Consider the following 12,354-nt stretch of genomic DNA (forward strand, 5'->3'; position numbering starts at 1 on the left):
CACCTTGCGCGAAATCAGACCTTGTGCATCTCAATCACGTGCACATTCTGTAAGCAGAGACGCAATAAATATTTTTTTTTATTTGTGTCCCAGTAGCCATCAAAGTTCTAGTTTATTTTAATTTGCGCGTACACAGCTGCCGCAAGAACCGATGTAGAGGAGGTCGAAAACAGGCTTAGGGGGTCTGTCTACCTTTACCTTGGGTGTGCTCAAGGAAGGCGTGACTTGGGGCGAAATTGTTCGGACGCAGTCACGCCGCATCCTTCTGGTGCCTGGCTTGCAATGAAACCTGCAACGCCGGTAAGTGCATGCATGACACGTTGATGCCACTTTAAAGGGCCTTTAAAACACCTAGAGACCAAAATTTAGTTGTGGAGTTGCAGTTGTGCATGAGTCTCGAGTGAACGCCGGAGGAGTTGTACGTGTTCCTCCGTTTCGTTATTTCCTTCGATCAGCTTTGTTCGTTGGCTCGTCTATCCACCGCTCTAAGGGCGCTGCCTCCGAAGTGGGAACGCAAGAAGCGCATGCATCTACCAGCAGATAAATGGCTCTTCTTGGCTCACTGCACGAAGGAACAAATGGACATCTGAGAGTGTCTGTTCCTCGCAGCGTCAAGCACAGAGAGGAGCACACGAGCCTCTGTTGGTGGTTTAAGAGTCCTTCAAGTCCTCGATGCTCAGCGAACATGCCCGTATGACGACGATCCTGACACAGAAAGTTTCAATCATACTTTGCGTCATATAACATGAAGGATGCACAATTTGCAGTCGCTCGCTTCGGTGACACAATTAAGAGGTTTAGTTTAGCAGGAAACAGCAAACTCAAGGATTCAGGGTTAGCGTTAGCGATGCGTGTTCCAAACTGAGCATGCGCAGAAAGTTAACGTAGCCCAAAGTTTCACGTATGAATGCTTTTTCTAGAATATAGGGTTCAACGCTAACGCACGTAAGAGATCCCGTACGTAAGGCGAGATGGCGGTGTCTGTTGAAGTGAGAACCACACACTTCGAATTTTTTTAGTCGTCAGCCTGCATTGCTAAGCTCTTTCACTCACAAATACTGCTCGTGTTTGATTTAGATTGAAGGAATGAGGCTTCGCCAGCTGTTTACTGGCGATAAATGAACTACGTTTTTGAGATACACACTCAGTTTGGGGTGGAGAAGATTTTTAAAAATTGCCTACAAGCTTCGCTCATGTATTAAGTAGTAACGCAGACATGGCGGGGCTGTACTTATTTACTTGTTTCCAAGATAAAGGAAATGAGCCCACAAGCCAAGCTTAGCTAGGTAATAAGGATCTCAAAGGGAAGCTGAAGGGATTTTAGAATTCAACGAAACTTCGTGTTTAGGAATGACCTACAACTTTATTGATGATGTCAGAATTGTTTTCGTGGTTGTAGCAGCAGCATATTTAGAACGGGCGAAATAAAAGCTTGTGTTGCTCCACCCCAGCAAGCGCGATGAAACTGCGGGCGTGAAAACATACATCTTTGTTTCCTCTGGCCCGGAGCAAGTGTTCGTTCTTATCGTCAACCACGGCCTCTCTGACTAATGCACGAGGTGCCGTTGCCAGAATTAATCGAAGAGGCCACACTTCAGCAGTGCTGCTGTTGTATATGACGCGGCATACCGAGAATGACGTCACCATGTTCGCTTGGCGTCTCAAAAAAAAAAAAAAAAACGGCGGCCAGAGCTACTGTTTTTCACCCATAAGTGCCATTGGCGTTCACTTTTAAAAACTCTCACATCGCTTTTCTAATTCAGCAGGGATCAAACTGTCCTTACACGCTCCTAAGACATTTTTTTAGAAAAAAATGGCAGCATATCCACGGAGTGAATGATGGAGAGTGGGGCGAACAATTCGTCCGTCCATTCGTTCTTGCTTCCGTCCGTCCATGCGTCCGTCAGTGTGACCGTCCATGCGTCCATCAGCCCGTCCGTGCGTGCGTCTGTTCGTTCGTCCGTCCCTGCATTCGCCCATGCAGCCGCCCCTGCGTCCGTTCATGCGTCCATCCATGCATCTGCCTATGTGTCCGTTCGTCCATCTATTCAACACTCCAAGTACCACCATCTCGCATCTTTTCATCATATATTCCCCATATAGAAGCACCGCCATCCAGCGGACATTCCAAGGACTAAACGAGAGGTGGCACACGCACACTTTCTTACGGCTTGCGTTTGGGGTCCACTTCCCACCTTTAACCACCTGGTATATACTAGTTCACTGTATTCATGGCACTGCGGCCGAACGCTCGCTAAACCTTTCGAAAACCAAGGAGGTTATGCCCAGCGAGTATGACGTAGCAAACTTTTTCAGTCAGATAGTGCTCAATGTACATGCCAATGGCTGCTAATGGGAAATGAGAGGCGGATAATTCGGCTTTTACTTTCTTACGGCTTGCGCTTCGTATCTACTTCCCATTTTTAACCACCTCGAGTTCATTCATGGTATATACAAGTTCACTGTATTCATGGCACTGCGGCTCAACGCTCGCTAAACTTTTCTAAAGCTAAGGAGGTTACACCCAGCGAGTATAACGTAGCAACCCTTTCTCGTCAGATAGTGCTCAATGTACATGGCAATGCCTGCTAATGGTGATCGCAGCCTGCGCGTTAACTAAAAGCCAAATGCTCCTGTCTCTCATTCCCCATTAGCAGCCATTGATATGTACATTGAGCACTATTTTTTTATTGTTCAACAACGCACAGAAGAAGTCTCTCACCGGCACCACCTTGGAGGTCAAAATGTTATACTTGTTACAGACTACGAGGGACGAACGGGTGCCGCTATAAAGAGCTTCGCCCCTAAAATGCTTCAGCTTCCCCTTAAGGAATACTTGATTACGGAATACGTCGAAAGAAAACGATGTGCTTCGGTCGATCAAATGCAACACTGAACCAAACGCGGCACAGAGACGCAGCAATGGTGACTCCGGGTCAACTCAATTTAGTGGTGCACTTGAGCATATACAGTGCATACAGTGTTTTTATAACTAGATGGTGCCGTAGGTGCTTGAGCTTGTGTTAGGGGGGATGCCTTACGTTGTATCAAAAGACCACCAGTTGACGGGCAGTGCGTTCCCTTGTAGTGGTATTGCTGAGATGCACGTTCACGCTAACACAGGAGTCTTTCGATATACTAAAACTCTATAACATTACAGTAATGCATGGACGAACTTTTTGTGGTGTAAATGCGTGTGCGTGTGAACTTTGGTGGAGTTAGGAACTGTTTGCGCGTGAGTCCGAGGAAACGAAGGATGGTGACAAGAAGCGGAGCCAGCGACAGGTGGCAACAGGCGACACGTGTGGCGGTGGCACAAGAGGTTAAAGAAGAGAAAGAAAAGAGGCACGTCGTAAGGAACACGCAGTTCTAGCAAGACCTAGCCGAAGGACACGCCGGACCAGGGCGCTGTCCTTGGAGGTTTCGTGGTCGTTCATACAGAGGGCTTGGTGCTCGCCTGGTCGTCTCGATGGTGGCTCCAGCTGGGAGACGCCGGAACCAGGGCGCTGTCCGTGGAGCTCCTCCTACCATTTCCCTGGGGATCAAGGTACGGGAGTAGAGGTACCTGACTGGGGCTACCGGCACAGGGCGTGGCTCCTGCTACGTCGGCGTGCGGGACAAAAACGATTGGTTCCTGATTACCGCCACCACCTGAGACGGCTGAAGCCGTCTACAAACGTGATGCCTGACGGAGGGCTTGTCTCCTGCTGCGACCGCAAGCGGGGCGTGCCATCTGCGTGTCTCAGCTCGCTACGGACAAGGTTCATCTCCGTGAGTGGACTGTCGCCTCCTCGGGACGCTGGTTCAACAAACCGTGAGCGATCGTGTAGTCACGTAGATTGGACAGTAGCCCCTCGGACTTCAGGTAGTTTAAGTGTGCATTTCTGTGCTTCTTTGTGATAGTCCATCGAGTCTACTGTTATAAATTTTGTTCAAGATCTATTCCTGCGTCATCTCACATCGTTGATTCCGTTGACCACGCGTGGGCACCTGACGAACCACCCCTGTCGTTACAACTACCTTTGTTAACGTGTCTTCTTGCCCGACATCAGGCCTGCATAGTCTTGAGAGTGCAGCTCCAAAAGCCGTAGGTCACGCGTCCGCCATGTATGTAGTAGGTAGGCACCTCTAGTTTAGTTCTTCGAATGTCCGCAAGATGGGAATGAGGGTTTGGGTTTTAGGGGCATCATAGAAAGCTGAACACGTCCGCCATAGAAGCGATTAAGAGAAAGTTAGGGTATTGGTCGCAGAAATGTAGAGATATAGGGCGGAAATAGTGGAAAATGAGGCCTACTGCCTGAAGACACAGTAAGATGGAACATATATTCATATTTTTTTGTTATATTATCGATTGAATCAAAGTAGATAGCGCATTAGGCCAATATAAAAAGAAAGCTCCCTTCTCGTTTTTTCTTCCGAGTTAGATGGCACACATGTCACCAGCCCGTTATAAAGGGGACGCTCCTATACCATCCATCCATCCATCCATCCATCCATCCATCCATCCATCCATCCATCCATCCATCCATCCATCCATCCATCCATCCATCCATCCATCCATCCATCCAACCGTCAGTCCGTCCATCCGTCCGTCCGTCCATCCGAGTATACGATGAAAAGGTAAATGGTGGTACTTAGAGTGTTCACTATATGGACGGACGAAAGGACAAGTGAACAGGCGGGCGGGCGGACTGACGGACATACAGACAAACATACTGATAGACGAATGGACAAAAGCGGCCAGTGGACAGACGGATGGACAGACGATTCACGCTTTACCGACGAAACCCTCCGAAGCTTCACCCCACTCATCATAATTCACCCCGCGAATATACTGCGATTTTTTGTCAATTGTTTCTACATTTGAAAATATGCTGTCAGTAGATCATGGCAGCCCATCTATTAATTGAAATTACTTCTGAACATTATAAAGCGACAAAGAAATGTCGAATCGTACAGTGCGAAAAGGAAAAGTTATTTTTTTTTACGTTTTCGCGATTGTTGTTAGAGTGTTCTGTGAAATGTTCTAGTGCCTCGACCATTCCGTTGTTTTTGTGATCCCTACGACATTGCAATCTTAGACAAGGCCGTACAGCAGGCACGTTGCGATATGCGCGTCATTTTATTAAGGCAGCATGGATGCAGCTCCATTCTTGCACGTGCACCACCTGGTCTGTTGGTCTGTTGCATATGGTGCTCAACTGTTGACCCGCAAGTGTCAGGATCGAATCCCGGCCGTTCACGGCGGCCACATTTTCAGTGGAGGCGAAATTGCTTGAGGTCTGTGTACGTAGACTTAGGTGCACGTTAAAGAACCCCAGGTAGCCTAAAAGTCGGGAGCTCTGCACTACGGCGTCTCTCATAATAATATGATAGTTTTGGGACGTTACCAAACAATTATTTTTAATGCAGTTCCAAGTACTGGCGTGGCTCTGTTGGTGAAACACCTGACAGCCTTTTAGTATGCCTAGGTTCGATTCGGAACAAAGAGTGTCGTAATGCGCGGAAAAAACAAAACAAGGCATGGAAGCTGCTTCGAAACTCGCCGACATCTGAGAATGTTTTAAACTTTAAGAACATTAAGTACCAAGACAGGAGGACGCGCCGACAAGCTGGAAGAGAAAGTTGGCATATGTTTTTTATTGGACATCACCTCATATACACAAGCGGGTAAAGTATGGAATAGGGTGAAAAGAGTAGAAGGAAAACAAGAATATCCACTCTTTTTTGTACACGCACAAAATCCCCGATTCGGATTTCGAAACCTTGATCTATCTATCTATCTATCTATCTATCTATCTATCTATCTATCTATCTATCTATCTATCTATCTATCTATCTATCTATCTATCTATCTATCTATCTATCTATCTATCTATCTATCTATCTATCTATCTATCTATCTATCTATCTATCTATCTATCTATCTATCTATCTATCTATCTATCTATCTATCTATCTGTCTGTCTGTCTGTCTGTCTGTCTGTCTGTCTGTCTGTCTGTCTATCTATCTATCTATCTATCTATCTATCTATCTATCTATCTATCTATCTATCTATCTATCTATCTATCTATCTATCTATCTATCTATCTATCTATCTATTCATCCATGTTTGGGGGCTTGCGTGATCACTTCCTTAAATTTTGGGCAAACCAAAATTGGTATGGGAAGGGAAGATGCTTTGACAAATATGGCCTGCTGGTCGTGACATTCCTACTGTTTAAATCCCGTCGCTTACATCATAAAACCCTTTCCGCTAGACATGTAGCACATACCCATCGGTAGGTATGTGCCACAGTTTATGTTTGCCTTCGAACGGTGGGAGGGGGGGGGGGAATGCTGGTAATTTTAATGCAAGAGCAATAGCATCAGCAGTGGTAACCCTAGGAATGCAAACAATAAACATGTAGGCTCCAGCTGGAATTGAACACAATCATTCTGCATGTAAATCACGTATTCTACCACAAAGCAACACCTGTTCTTGATAATGCTTTGGAAAAACAGACTATTCAGGCGTAATGTGAGTGAAACGTCAATTGTAGCTGCAATGCTGGCTGTGGAATTTTAAAGAGAGTACATGTGCACTCTCATGACACCTTCTTCTCAGCGCGTTTACCTCAGTTCTAGTTAAGGGCCATTCATTGTAGTGAATTAATGTAGCATTGTGCAGGGCTACCATCCCCGCAAGCATAAGCGTTACATATCAGCGTACCGCTTGGAGAGTCGCTAATACTCGTGTTTTTGTTGGCATCGTTATGCAAATACTACCCAGCAGTCAGGTCTCCACGAGGCTCATGCGCGCCGGGTTGTCCACGCGCTCGCCCTCAAGAAGTTCCTTACTTTGTAACTTACGTTCAATTCCCCCAAACACAACTTCACCTCCACTAAACAGCTCTTATACGCCTATACAAGGCAGCTCTCATCTTCCCTATCACTACATCTAGCACTAAGCTCTTTGACATAGGGCTCTTCCATCCATTACGTTCTCTTATTTCTCTTCACTGCGACTCTCAGATTGCCCGCCTTTCTTTTGCCCGTCAGGGTTATTGGCGCAAGAGGGTATACCTAACCTTGCTTTCTCCCGCGTGCGCCCCTTCTTCCCACCTTCCTATCCTTCTCCTCCCGTTCAACATGTCTCCCATTCTGCACGCAGGCTGTCGTCAAGCAGCAGCGCAGCCTCATTCCCCTCCTCTTTCTACGGAGGCAGTCGCCTACACCTATGCCTCAGTCGTGGCTCCTCGAGACTCTTGTGGCTCACTATATATCATCCACGCCTTTCGGCACCTGAAACTCACACCAGTGGGCCATACTTTCAAACGTACTGCCACTTGAGGTCTTTTGCATTGTTCATGCGTTACGATCATTTTCCTTTCTCCCTTCTGTCTCCGAGTACACTATTTTCTCCGACTTTGACGTCGCCATTCATCACATAAGGCACTGCACATTACCTCCTTCTCTAGAGCAGGAGGTCGAGCGAGCGGTCTCCACACTCCAACCTTCCACTGTCTTTCTACGCTGGGTTCCTGGGCATTCAGGGATAGACGGCAAGTGCTCACTCATCAGCTCGCCCATGATATTGCACCAGGCACTGTTAATTCCCTGGCCAACATCTTGGAAGGATGGTGGAAGTTCCGTGAACAATGATGGGACTATATCCTTGCGCTATACTATTAAGGAGGTGTACCTCCAGCTCCGACTTGACAAGCTTTTCTACCCTCCTTTTCATCCATCACTCACTGTTCTAGAGGCACGAATTTTACGGCAAATAAAATTGACTTATCTGATCACACCCTCTCGCATAATTTTCTATTGATATCAATTCAACCAATGCTGTCCCCACTGCCCCTAAGCATATGCCGACCTGCCACACTGCCTTTTCTATTGCCCAAGTGCTCAGCAATCCAGCTTTTGTATACTCTCCTTTTTCCTTTTATATCATCATCTGGGTCAATTGGATTGGCATTGAAGGCGAAAAAAACAGCATCGACTGGTCGCGCAGGCGGTCGAAATGCTCGGCCTTTAGTTTTGGCTGAGAGAGAGAGAGAGAGAGAGAGAGAGAGAAAACATTTATTCAATTAACCTTGTGAGTGAAGGTGGGGACGTCCCTTATTCTAGGAACTTTCTGGCCTGGACAGCGCGCTGAGCTCGAGCGACGAGTTCCGCTGCTCAACCAGGGCCGGCTGGGAGATCGCAGCCTCCCACGCTTCACTGAAGAGGTCTTGGTCCGCATCTGGTGCTGCTGTTTGTGGCTTTCAGACGCTTACTTTACACTGCAGTAGGAGGTGCGCCCGAGTGTCTGCCATATTGCAGCGAGGAGAGATGTAGCTATGAAATGTTGGCTTCATATGGTGCAATAGCACGCCGTGGGTGAACGTGTGGCTTTGATGACGCCTGTAGTCAATGCCTTCATCTCTTGTGAGTTTTGTATGTGGCGGAGGGTATGACCTGCGTTCGAGCCGATAATGTTGCAGCAATGCATGGTACGTTAGAAGTACGGGTTCTCTTGCTTCTGCTTCAGTTGTTGAGTGGGAGGTGCTTCGGACCTCGTACGGGAATACCCGGTCGACGCATTAGCAGGCTGTGGTGTGTGCCGCTTCATTTCCCTCGAAACCTTCGTGACCCGAAATCTACACGATGTATGTATATGAAGGAAAATTGTTCATGAACTTTAGTAGCCTAATTGCCACCGTGGAGACCTAGATTTTCAGGTATTTCCATGCCGCGGTTTGTGAGTCGGTAGAGACCACGATGAAATCCTCACTCGTCTGGATGGCGAGTACTATAGCAGCCTCTTCAGCTGTTCACGCACGTTTGGCGAGGATAGTCACCGATGCCCGTACGGCATCCTTGTAATCTGTGGCAGTAATTGCAAAGGCATTACGTCCCGGATATTTGGCTGCGCCGACGTATCGCGCCTGCGGGTCATTGCCATGTTTTTGCTGGATCATGTTAAACTTGGCGAGCCGCCTTGCTCGGTGATGTTGATGACGCGTGTTTCGAGGGATCTGCTGAATTTGAAGGCATTATATGAATTGTGACGGTATTTTGCCTTTGCGTTCTTCGTTGGGTTCTTGGGCGGTCTCGTATCCTGTGCGTCGAAGGACGGCTTGCCCTGTGATTGACAGCTTGAGCCTCTCGACCTGGTTGATGAGGTGTGCTTCGGTCAGTTCTTCCTACGTATTTTGATCTACCATTCAATGCAATCAGTCAGTGGAGGCAGCTGGCGGCAGTCCTAGGGCAAGCTTTGAAGCCCTTCGTATCAGTATATTAAGTTTTTGTTTCTCCGCTGTCTTCAGGGTGAGGTAAGGATTCCGTGCGTTATGTGGCTGTAAAGGAGAGATTGTACCATTTTTAGGGTGTCGTACTCTTTGAAGCCACTGCCGCAGTTAGCCACCTTCGGATTAGGTGAGTAAGCTTTGTCACGGTGTTCTGCTACCGAGGTAGGGCGGCGGAGCCAGACCCATCTTTATGTATATGTAACCAAGGACTCCAAGTGTGTCAAGTTGTGGTATTTGGCTCCTTGTAGAAAGATTTGTGGGTTAGGTGCGTCGTAGCTTGCTGGTCTACCCCGGGTGCCTGCCGCAAGTACTACCAATTCTGACTTTTCCGGAGCACATTTGGGGCCGCAAGTCTTGAGATATTCTTCAGTGATGTTAACCGACTCTTGAAGTCGGTCCTCTTGTTGACCCGTGCTTGAACTTCTTGTACACATAGTGATATCATCGGCGTATAACGCGTGATATATCCCAGGGACAGCGTACAAGAGACGTGGGAGCTTAAGGAGAGCCAAGTTGAAAAGTTGTGGTGATATCACTGAGCCTTGCGGCACGCCCTTGTAAGGGAGTTGAAAATCGATCCAGATATTGGCAATCCCTGCAGTGCCTGTGTGGTTGGTGAGGAAAGCCAGCATGTAGGCGTACGTTTTGGCACCACAGCCGATATCTTCAAGGCTACGCAGAATGGCTTCATGGCCCACGTTGTCCAATGTGCCCTTCACGTCCAGAGGTAAAGCAAATGAATTACTGTGCTTGCTGAAGCGAAGAAGAATATCTTCCTTTATCTGCAAGAGCACGTCTTGTGTGCTTAGCATTTGGCAGAAGCCGTACATGGTGTGTGGGTAGTGACCATTGTCTTTTAGGTGTATGGTGAGCCGCTCGTTTACAGGAAATGGGATGAAGATTCGCAATCGAGATTGGCTCGTTTGGCTTGGGCACTATGGCCACCTAAGAGTGCTTTCAGGCTTGTGGTAGCTCGCCCTTCCTCCAACAGTCGTTAGAGTGGTGAAGGAGCGCCGTCGACGCCCGGGGCGGTAGCTGTCGTAAGTGCTTATTGGTCACTGTGTCTTTTCTCGGGCTCGTGTTGCGCGTAAGCTTATTGAGGGCCGCGTGTAGCTCGGCCTGCGTGAAAGGCTGGTCTAGTGCTTCGTGCGGTGCTCCTTGGTACTCCCCGGGTGTCGAAGTGTTCATGGAGGCAGCTTGCTGGTTAACAGAGTCACGCAGCTTTCCTTGAAGTTTTTGGAGCAGTTGGTGCTCTGTGCCCTCGCAGTTGTGCATGAGCCGCTGAATTGTATGTATTTGGTTAGTTTTGGTGTGGGTGTCATCGATCAGGGCTCGAACAAGGCACCAAGTCTTTTTTGTGCTTAGTATCCCTTGATGTTTGTCGCTGAAGGACCGCTAGTTCTAGCCCGCAAGGTTTTCGGCGTACCCCATGTGCCTGCCTGGTCAGTACGGTGATGCGGTGCTTGAGTTTGCGGTTGAGCTTTTGCCGTTGCCATTGTTTGATAAGCGATGTTCGAACTTGCCATAGGTGAAGGAGATGATTATCGACCACCGGGTTGTCTCGTTCAAGAGTATCGTTTTGGTATGTCCGGCAGCAACACTTACAATACTGTTTAACCAGGCTTAAATCTCTTCGATAGTCGAGTCATCATCAAGGTCATTCCTGTAGGCGGTCCAGTCCGTGACCCGAGCTTTTCCTGTCTTGAGCGAGCCGTGAGCCTGTTCGACCTCTATTTCAATGATGTGACGGTCCTTCCCCAGGGCATCCGGTCGTCTTGTCCACGTTGCGTTGTGCAAGTCTCTAATGAACGTGAGATCAGGATTAGTATCCCTCGACTCGCTGTTGTGCACTCGGGTTGGGTGGAGCAAGTCATTCCACAGCGTCAGACCGTGTTGCTGTGCTGCGTCGTGAACATGCGCCTCCTTCTTGGTGGTGCTATGACAGCCCCAGGTTGCGTGTGGAGCATTGAAGTACCCACCTAAGACAAGTCGGTTGCCGTTAACTATTCGACAGAGCTCGTGTACGAAATTGTCCTATTGATGTAACTGCTCCCGCGGATGGCTGTAAAGGTTGGCCAGGTATAAGCTCTGTTGAGTCTTCCGAGTGAGAATTATCTCCACAATAGTGTGCTCGATGGCAATGTCTTTAATTTCATGAGCCTGTGCGAATAGAATCTTCTTGACTAGAATTGCAGTGCGGGGTGAGCATGTGAGAGTGCTGTAGCCAGGGAGGTCGTTTTATTTTTCTGTGTGAGTTTTCTGCAACGTGATCATATCTGAATTATTTGTTTTAACATATTCTTGCAAGTTTGCAAAGCGAGGTATGTAGGATCTGCAATTCCAGTGCTAAGTTCGATGAGTGGGGAGTGGCTCAGACTGTCTACGTGTGGATGCTGCCATTCTGGCAGCTGATTTCCGCTTGGTGCCAGTCGTTTGGTGCTGTCGATCAAATTTCCACTGCAGTTTCATCCCCCAAAGTCTTTCGCTCTTTCTGCTTGGTTCCTGATTGCTCCGCCAGCTGCTCAATGTTAACGAAAGCTTTGTGTGCATATGTTATGAAGTTATGCTGTTATGGTATCAAGCCATCAAGCTTGGCATCGAGCGTGCTTACAGTACGGGTCAGTCGGTTTACCTTTTTCATTATTTTAGTAACTACTTTCTCTGTGGTTATGTCTAGGGATGTGATGAGTTTCCTCGAAAACTTCAAGGCGTCGTTCGACAAGGTCGATCTTGGCTTCATGCGCTTGCAGCCTTTCCTCTACCCGCTTCACTATTCTGGCTTGCGTCTGTTTTAGTATGCCGTCCTCAAGTGCTAGCGTGCTACACTTGGCTGGTGGGCGTTGTTCTATCCTCCGTTGTAGATATTGGACTTTATTTTCTAGAGCCCGGATTGTCACTGTCTGAACGGGCAAGATGGTCGAGGCACTTGTTGTATTTAGAGAACTAGGCCCGTCACTACCGGTCACCGCGGCGGCGTAACTGATTCCCCTTACGAAGCGAGACTGTGATAGCGTGTGGGATCTAGAGCGACTTTTTTTCTTAGAGCGAGAACGACTTTGGTCAGATTTTCGTTGA

General features: G+C 47.9%; 1 long non-coding RNA gene across 1 annotated transcript in view; it reads left to right on the plus strand.

Annotated features, from left to right (window-relative positions):
- The first annotated feature begins 206 nt into the window (after positions 1–206).
- Positions 207–12,354, plus strand: part of LOC142818050 (uncharacterized) — a 93,312-nt gene continuing 81,164 nt past the window's right edge. Inside the window, exon 1 of the long non-coding RNA XR_012895501.1 lies at positions 207–300. This is a non-coding gene — a long non-coding RNA (uncharacterized LOC142818050). The remainder of the gene's footprint in view (positions 301–12,354) is intronic.

The sequence above is a fragment of the Rhipicephalus microplus genome, chromosome 5 (genome assembly GCF_043290135.1).
Source record: "Rhipicephalus microplus isolate Deutch F79 chromosome 5, USDA_Rmic, whole genome shotgun sequence".
Lineage (NCBI taxonomy): Eukaryota > Metazoa > Arthropoda > Arachnida > Ixodida > Ixodidae > Rhipicephalus > Rhipicephalus microplus.